Consider the following 8,309-nt stretch of genomic DNA (forward strand, 5'->3'; position numbering starts at 1 on the left):
TGTTCACAGGAAAGCGCCGGTTGGAATTACTTGTTGACAGCGGTTCAGAAATTTCCATTTTAAAACAAGCGATTCCGGAATTGGTAGTCAAGCAGTCCCGTATAAAAGCAACAGGAGTTACGGGGAGTTCGGTACCCATTATGGGTGAACAAGAGCTGGAGTTCCTTGTAGAGGGGAGCCGGGTGAACCACACCTTTGTGATCGCCGAGGTAGCCACTCGCGGGGACGGTCTAATGGGTTGGGACTTAATGAAGAAACTAGGGTTGGTTGTAGACGCTGGCCGAGGTCAGATCACAATTAAACCAAGGAACCCTTCCGTAGCTATGGTGGAGAATGGCTGCAAGGAGGAAGCATCGTCCTACGGTAGGGATAAGCAGGGGAGTAAGGGGAGGGACCCTAACTGGCCTCGAGAGGGCAGGTTAAGTGAGCTCGGAGTGAAGGTAGCACGATGTCAGAAGATACCGGGTCACAGCGAATGCTTAGTAGAGGGTAAAATAGCCCACGACCTGGAAGGGGACATTCTTTTAGAGCCCTTGGGGTCAATCGAGGGGGGCTTGAGGATAGCGAGAAGTCTAAACCGGGCTGAAGGCCGCCGGGTTTGGGTAAGAGTAATAAACCTGACTGGGTCATATGTGAATGTGGGGAAAGGACAGTGGGTAGCCACTGCGGAGAGGATAAACTTAGATAGCGCATCATCTCAAGCGGAGATGGTTGGTGCCGTGGAACAGAAAGTGGTCCCGGAGGGAAAAGTGGAAGCCGAGTGGGAAGGGAAGTTAAGCCATTTGGCCGAGGGAGACCGCGATAAATTGATGCAAGTGCTACGCTCGTACATACGAATCTTTCTGGAGCCTGGGCCAGAAGGGTGCAAGTTACCTGTGTATCACAGAATTAAAACAACAGAGGAAGGTCCCGTTATCAAGCGTCCCTACCGGGTTCCCTATAATCAGAGGCCCATTGTGGAAGAACATCTCCGTGAAATGCTAGACAAGGGGGTAATTGCACCGTCAACAAGCCCATGGTCTGCCCCGATTGTGTTGGTACCAAAGAAAAGTGGGGAGCGGCAGAGTCGACAACCTCCCCGAGGCTTGAAAAGTGGAGTCCACTTTTCTTCAAAGGGGGGGATAATGTAACGGGGCACTGGAACTAGTTGCTATGCTTATGGTTACAGCTGTGTATTTTATTTGGAAAAAAAAAGGATTTTATTTATTTTTGATTCATTCTGAGTTGGGACTTGCTGGAAGTAAGACAAGGACAAAACTGTTTGGAAAACCCTGTGTTACCTCTTGTTGACCTGCGAGTCTTCTCGTCTACGGCCCTGCCGTAATTGATGTTATTAAATAATTTATTAAAGAATTTATCCTGTGAATCTATTCTGCTTAATGGTAAGATTGGCTATCGTTACTTTAGCTTATGTCAAATAGTTTATTGGTCATATCTCTCTGTGAGTGTGTGTGCGTAAGTGTGTGTGAATGTGTGTGTGTGTGTGTGTGTGTGTGCGCATAGAATCATTGCTCAAGTAAGTGAGAATAAGGAAGAGTCAGCGGCTGGCCTACAGTTATATGCTGCAGTTTCCTTGCCAACAGATCCATAAGTTGAGAAGATATTGAGAGTTGAAAATTTTCTGGGTCATGGTTTGCTGTGAAATTAGGCCCTTTTAACTCCCTCACTAAACAACAGATTATTCGTACGACATTTTGCTCACTTATACACTTTGTTTTGCTCAGTTATATGCTGCAGTTTTCTTGCCAACAGATCCATAAGTTGAGAAGATATTAAGAGTTGAAAATTTTTTGGGTCATGGTTTGCTTGGAAATTAGGCCTTTTTAACTCCCTCACTAAACAACAGATTATTCGTATGATATTTTGCTCACTTATACACTTGGTTTTGCTCAGTTATATGCTGCAGTTTCATTGCCAACAGATCCATAAGTTGAGAAGATATTGAGACATGAAAATTTTTTGGGTCATGGTTTGCTGTGAAATAGGGCCCTTATAACTCCATCACTAAACAACAGATTATTCGTATGATATTTTGCTCACTTATACACTTTGTTTTGCTCATTTATATGCACCAATGTCCTTGCCAACAGATCCATAAGTTGAGAAGATATTGAGAGTTGAAAATTTTTTGGGTCATGGTTTTCTGTGAAATTAGGCCCTTTTAAATCCCTCACTAAACAACAGATTATTCGTATGACATTTTGCTCACTTATACACTTTGTTTTGCTCAGTTATATGCTGCAGTTTTCTTGCCAACAGATCCATTAGTTGAGAAGATATTAAGAGTTGAAAATTTTTTGGGTCATGGTTTGCTTTTAAATTAGGCCTTTTTAACTCCCTCACTAAACAACAGATTATTCGTATGATATTTTGCTCACTTATACACTTGGTTTTGCTCAGTTATATGCTGCAGTTTCCTTGCCAACAGATCCATAAGTTGTGAAGATATTGAGACATGAAAATTTTTTGGGTCATGGTTTGCTGTGAAATAGGGCCCTTATAACTCCATCACTAAACAACAGATTATTCGTATGATATTTTGCTCACATATACACTTTGTTTTGCTCATTTTTATGCTGCAGTTTCCTTGCCAACAGATCCATAAGTTGAGAAGATATTGAGAGTTGAAAATTTTCTGGGTCATGGTTTGCTGTGAAATTCGGCCCTTATAACTCCCTCACTAAACAACAGATTATTCGTATGATATTTTGCTCACTTATACACTTTGTTTTGCTCAGTTATATGCTACAGTTTCCTTGCCAACAGATCGATAATTTGAGAAGATATTGAGAGTTGAAAGTTTTTTGGGTCATGGTTTGCTGTGAAATTGGGCCTTTATAACTCCCTCACTAAACAACAGATTATTCGTATGATATTTTGCTCACTTATACACTTTGTTTTGCTCAGTTATATGCTCCAGTGTCCTTGCCAACAGATCCATAAGTTGAGAAGATATTGAGAGATGAAAATTTTTTGGGTCATGGTTTGCTGTGTAATTAGGCCCTTTTAACTCCCTCACTAAACAACAGATTATTCGTATGACATTTTGCTCACTTATACACTTTGTTTTGCTCAGTTATATGCTGCAGTTTTCTTGCCAACAGATCCATAAGTTGAGAAGATATGGAGAGTTGAAAATTTTTTGGGTCATGGTTTGCTGTGAAATAGGGCCCTTATAACTCCATCACTAAACAACAGATTATTCGTATGATATTTTGCTCACTTAAACACTTTGTTTTGGTCAATTATATGCTCCAGTGTCCTTGCCAACAGATCCATAAGTTGAGAAGATATTGAGACATTAAAATTTTTTGGGTCATGGTTTGCTGTGAAATAGGGCCCTTATAACTCCATCACTAAACAACAGATTATTCGTATGATATTTTGCTCACTTATACACTTTGTTTTGCTCATTTATATGCTCCAGTGTCCTTGCCAACAGATCCATAAGTTGAGAAGATATTGAGAGTTGAAAATTTTTTGGGTCATGGTTTGCGGTGAAATTAGGCACTTTTAACTCCCTCACTAAACAACAGATTATTCGTATGATATTTTGCTCACTTATACACTTTGTTTTGCTCAGTTATATGTTGCAGTTTCCTTGCCAACAGATCCATAAGTTGAGAAGATATTGAGAGTTGAAAATTTTCTGGGTCATGGTTTGCTGTGAAATTCGGCCCTTATAACTCCCTCACTAAACAACAGATTATTCGTATGATATTTTGCTCATATATACACTTTGTTTTGCTCAGTTATATGGTGCAGTTTCCTTGCCAACAGATCCATAAGTTGAGAAGAAATTGAGAGTTGAAAATTTTTTTGGTCATGGTTTGCTGTGAAATTCGGCCCTTAAAACTCCCTCACTAAACAACAGATTATTCGTATGATATCATGCTCACTTATACACTTTGTTTTGCTCAGTTATATGCTGCAGTTTCCTTGCCAACAGATCCATAAGTTGAGAAGATATTGAGAGTTGAAAATTTTTTGGGTCATGGTTTGCATTGAAATTAGGCCTTTTTAACTCCCTCACTAAACAACAGATAATTCGTATGATATTTTGCTCACTTATACACTTGGTTTTGCTCAGTTATATGCTGCAGTTTCCTTGCCAACAGATCCATAATTTGAGAAGATATTGAGACATGAAAATTTTTTGGGTCATGGTTTGCTGTGAAATAAGGTCCTTATAACTCCATCACTAAACAACAGATTATTCGTATGATATTTTGCTCACTTATACACTTTGTTTTGCTCAGTTATATGCTGCAGTTTCCTTGCCAACAGATCCATAAGTTGAGAAGATATTGAGAGTTGAAAATTTTCTGGGTCATGGTTTGCTGTGAAATTCGGCCCCTATAACTCCCTCACTAAACAACAGATTATTCGTATGATATTTTGCTCACTTATACACTTGGTTTTGCTCAGTTATATGCTGCAGTTTCCTTACCAACAGATCCATAATTTGAGAAGATATTGAGAGTTGAAAATTTTTGGAGTCATGGTTTGCTGTGAAATTGGGCCCTTATAACTCCCTCACTAAACAACAGATTATTCGTATGATATTTTGCTCACTTATACACTTTGTTTTGCTCAGTTATATGCTCCAGTGTCCTCGCAAACAGATCCATAAGTTGAGAAGATATTGAGAGTTGAAAATTTTTTGGGTCATGGTTTGCTGTGAAATAGGGCCCTTATAACTCCATCACTAAACAACAGATTATTCGTATGATATTTTGCTCACTTATACACTTTGTTTTGCTCAGTTATATGCTCCAGTGTCCTTGCCAACAGATCCATAAGTTGAGAAGATATTGAGAGTTGAAAATTTTTTGGGTCATGGTTTGCTGTGAAATAGGGCCCTTATAACTCCATCACTAATCAACAGATTATTCGTATGATATTTTGCTCACTTATACTCTTTGTTTTGCTCAGTTATATGCTGCAGTTTCCTTGCCAACTGATCCACAAGTTGAGAAGATATTGAGAGTTGAAATTTTTTTTGGTCATTGTTTGCTGTGAAAAAGGGCCCTTTTAACTCCCTTACTAAACAACAGATTATTCGTATGATATTTTGCTCACTTGTACACTTTGTTTTGCTCAGTTATATGGTGCAGTTTCCTTGCCAACAGATCCATAAGTTGAGAAGAAATTGAGAGTTGAATAATTTTTGGGTCATGGTTTGCTGTGAAATTGGGCCCTTATAACTCCCTCACTAAACAACAGATTATTCGTATGATATTTTGCTCACTTATACACTTTGTTTTGCTCAGTTATATGCTGCAGTTTGCTTTCCAACAGATCCATAAGTTGAGAAGATATTGAGAGTTGAAAATTTTTTGGGTCATTGTTTGCTGTGAAATTGGGCCCTTATAACTCCCTCACTAAACAACAGATTATTCGTATGATATTTTGCTCACTTATACACTTTGTTTTGCTCAGTTATATGCTGCAGTTTCCTTGCCTACAGATCCATAAGTTAAGATATTGAGAGTTGAATTTTTTTGGGGTTATAACTCGCCCTGAGGTTGCACACATTATATCTCTCTTCGTAACGAATATATTAGTATGACATTTTCTTCTCTTATACGATATACCCGTGATGGCGAACCCCATGCCGTGCCAAAAATGTATTATATAGTTTTTAATAATACAGCGATTTTGTGGAGTACTTTGTAGAAATTACTGTGTTTATTGAGAGTAAGGATGTGGCAAACTTTCCTCAGATCAATGATCATAATTTGGGTCATTAAATAAATCCAGAATTAGGTTAGGGTTTTCCAAAATTTGGCACGGCGTTTTCATAATGTTCACTCTTATGGTCATAGACTGTCAGGTCAACCTTTACAAAAGGAATTAATGGAAATATCAAACGTGTGTGTGAGATCTTGGGAGAAAGGCGAAAGTTAGCAAGAAGTATGTAGATTCAGAAGTCATCATCTGCCACATATGATTTAGGAAAATTGAGGAAGTAGAGTACTTAAAAGGGTAATAATTAGTTCTATTAGGTTCTTAAAATAGTTTTTAAGTACTGTTCTTAAGTGTCTAGTCTGTAAAATATGGTCTATCCAATCAGAAACTTCTCACAAACTAAGGTCACTACGATGCCAGCTGTAATCCCGTTTCCTTTTGTTCACTGTTTATCCATGATTGCATCTATTTGTTTCTCACACTACATTTTACTTCTTCTTTTCATATCTTGTTTATATTTTTTGTTTTTTTTTTCATATTTACTTTACAGAAAGCAGTTCTACAAAGAGGTTTCAATGTTTAAATAACTGTGGACGAAGTTATGCCTACAAAAGGAGTATGCTTTGGCATCAGCGCAATGAATGCTGTAAAGAGCCACAATTTCAATGTCCTTATTGTCCGCACAAAGCTAAACAAAAGGTTAACATTAAGAAACACATATATGGAATACATTTTAAATCTTCATTGCCTGAATTTATGTCAAAAAATGGAAAATAATTTGGGTTAGTATTCAATGGTCGTTTAAATAAAAACAGCTGGTAAATCATTATTACAATTTTTATATTGTATTTATTGTGGTTTTTGTTTTAGGGAATCTTCTCCTTAGAACATTAGACATTCGACTTTTTGTAATAAAATTGCTAAAAATTTATCAATTTTTAGAGTAGAAGTAAAGAATTCTATTACTAATTAAGCTGATAGTCTAACAGAAATGATTGATATTGTTTTAATTGCTTATATTTTTATTTTTACTTTCAAATTTGAGCTAAAGTTCATTTCTTAAACCTATTGAAGGATATTTTTTTGTTGAGATTGTTACAAGTGTTATTTTATATTGATTTCAAATTTTGTATATTGATGAATAAATAAAGTTTATTTTTTTTCTGTCAATTAGTTAATCATTCAGCTCAATTAAATAGGCTTACTTTAACAGTTAAGTATTAAGAAACAAAATAAAAAACGAATCTAGGTAAGTTATTTTATTAAGCAATGTAGATAATGTATTCTTTATCTCACTTACTGAATTCAATTTTCTAGCGTCAAATTTAAGTGTTCAAAGAGTTTTTTTCCCTTTTACCGCTTTACAGGAATATCCCGTTTATCGCTTATTCCGCTTTACAGGTCTTCTTGTAGTAACTTGTGCAGGAGTCTCCTACTTCTCATTGTTTACTGGATCCTTTCATATCTTATATATACGAGGTATGTTCAAAAAATAAGGTGAATTTTCAAATTTCGCGGGCTACGTACATTCGAATTTCGATTGTCTTTTTTTTTTTATGTTGGTACACTTGTCTCGAACATATTTTCAAAGTTGTAGCTATATAGCATGTTTAGTTTGTATGTTAGAGGCATAAATAAGACAAGTGTTTTGCGAGTTCGGCGATTTTCTTCTGTCGAAAAAAAATGGATCAACGAATTTGCATCAAATTTTGTGTAAAAAATGGAGTTAAGTGCTCAAAAACACTTGAAATGTTGAGAGTGGCGTACGGTGAGAGTACTCTGTGTCAAAAAAATGTTTACAAATGGTACAAGCTTTTCACAGAAGGTCGAGAAGATGTGAATGACGACGCTCGCCCTGGACGCCCCAGCACATCAACAACCGATGAAAATGTTGAGAAGAATCGTCGAATCACAATTAGAGAAGTTGCTGAGGTTGTCGGCATATCGGTTGGCACATGTCCTGCAATTTTTTTCGGAAATTTTGGGCATGAAGCGTGTAGCAGCGAAGTTCGTTCCAAAATTGCTGAATTTTGATCAAAAAAACCGTCGCATGAGCATCGCTCAGGAATTGTTGAATGACATTATCATGTCTCAGTCACCGTATTCACCAGATTTGGCGCCCTGCGACTTTTTCCTGTTCCCATGATTGAAGAGACCCATGAAAGGACGGCGTTTTGCGACGATTGAGGAGATAAAAACCGAATCGCTGAGAGAGCTCAAGGACATACCAAAAAGTGCATATCAGAACTGTTCCGAGGATTGGAAAAAACGCTGGCACATATGTATTATATCTGAGGGGGACTACTTTGAAGGAGACAAAATAAAAATCGATGAATAAATAAATATTTTTTAAGAAAAATGAAAATTCACCTTATTTTTTGAACACACCTCGTATTTAGAAGGAATTGCAACATAATTACTACCTGATAATTTAGCATAAAATTTGATAATATCCTTACAAGAACATCATTTTTTTTTGGAAAATTTCTTGGAGCAGTAGGGAATAAGTTATGTAAAGTAATCTTAAGTGAATATAAGCTATCTTTACCTTGGAGGGACATAAACAAAAAAAAAAAAAATCTTTAAAACAGAACTAATTTGCATCTAATTATTTTCAT

Source organism: Rhodnius prolixus, unplaced genomic scaffold (assembly GCF_049639745.1).
Source record: "Rhodnius prolixus isolate KJV_2025 unplaced genomic scaffold, Rpr scaffold_1, whole genome shotgun sequence".
NCBI lineage: Eukaryota > Metazoa > Arthropoda > Insecta > Hemiptera > Reduviidae > Rhodnius > Rhodnius prolixus.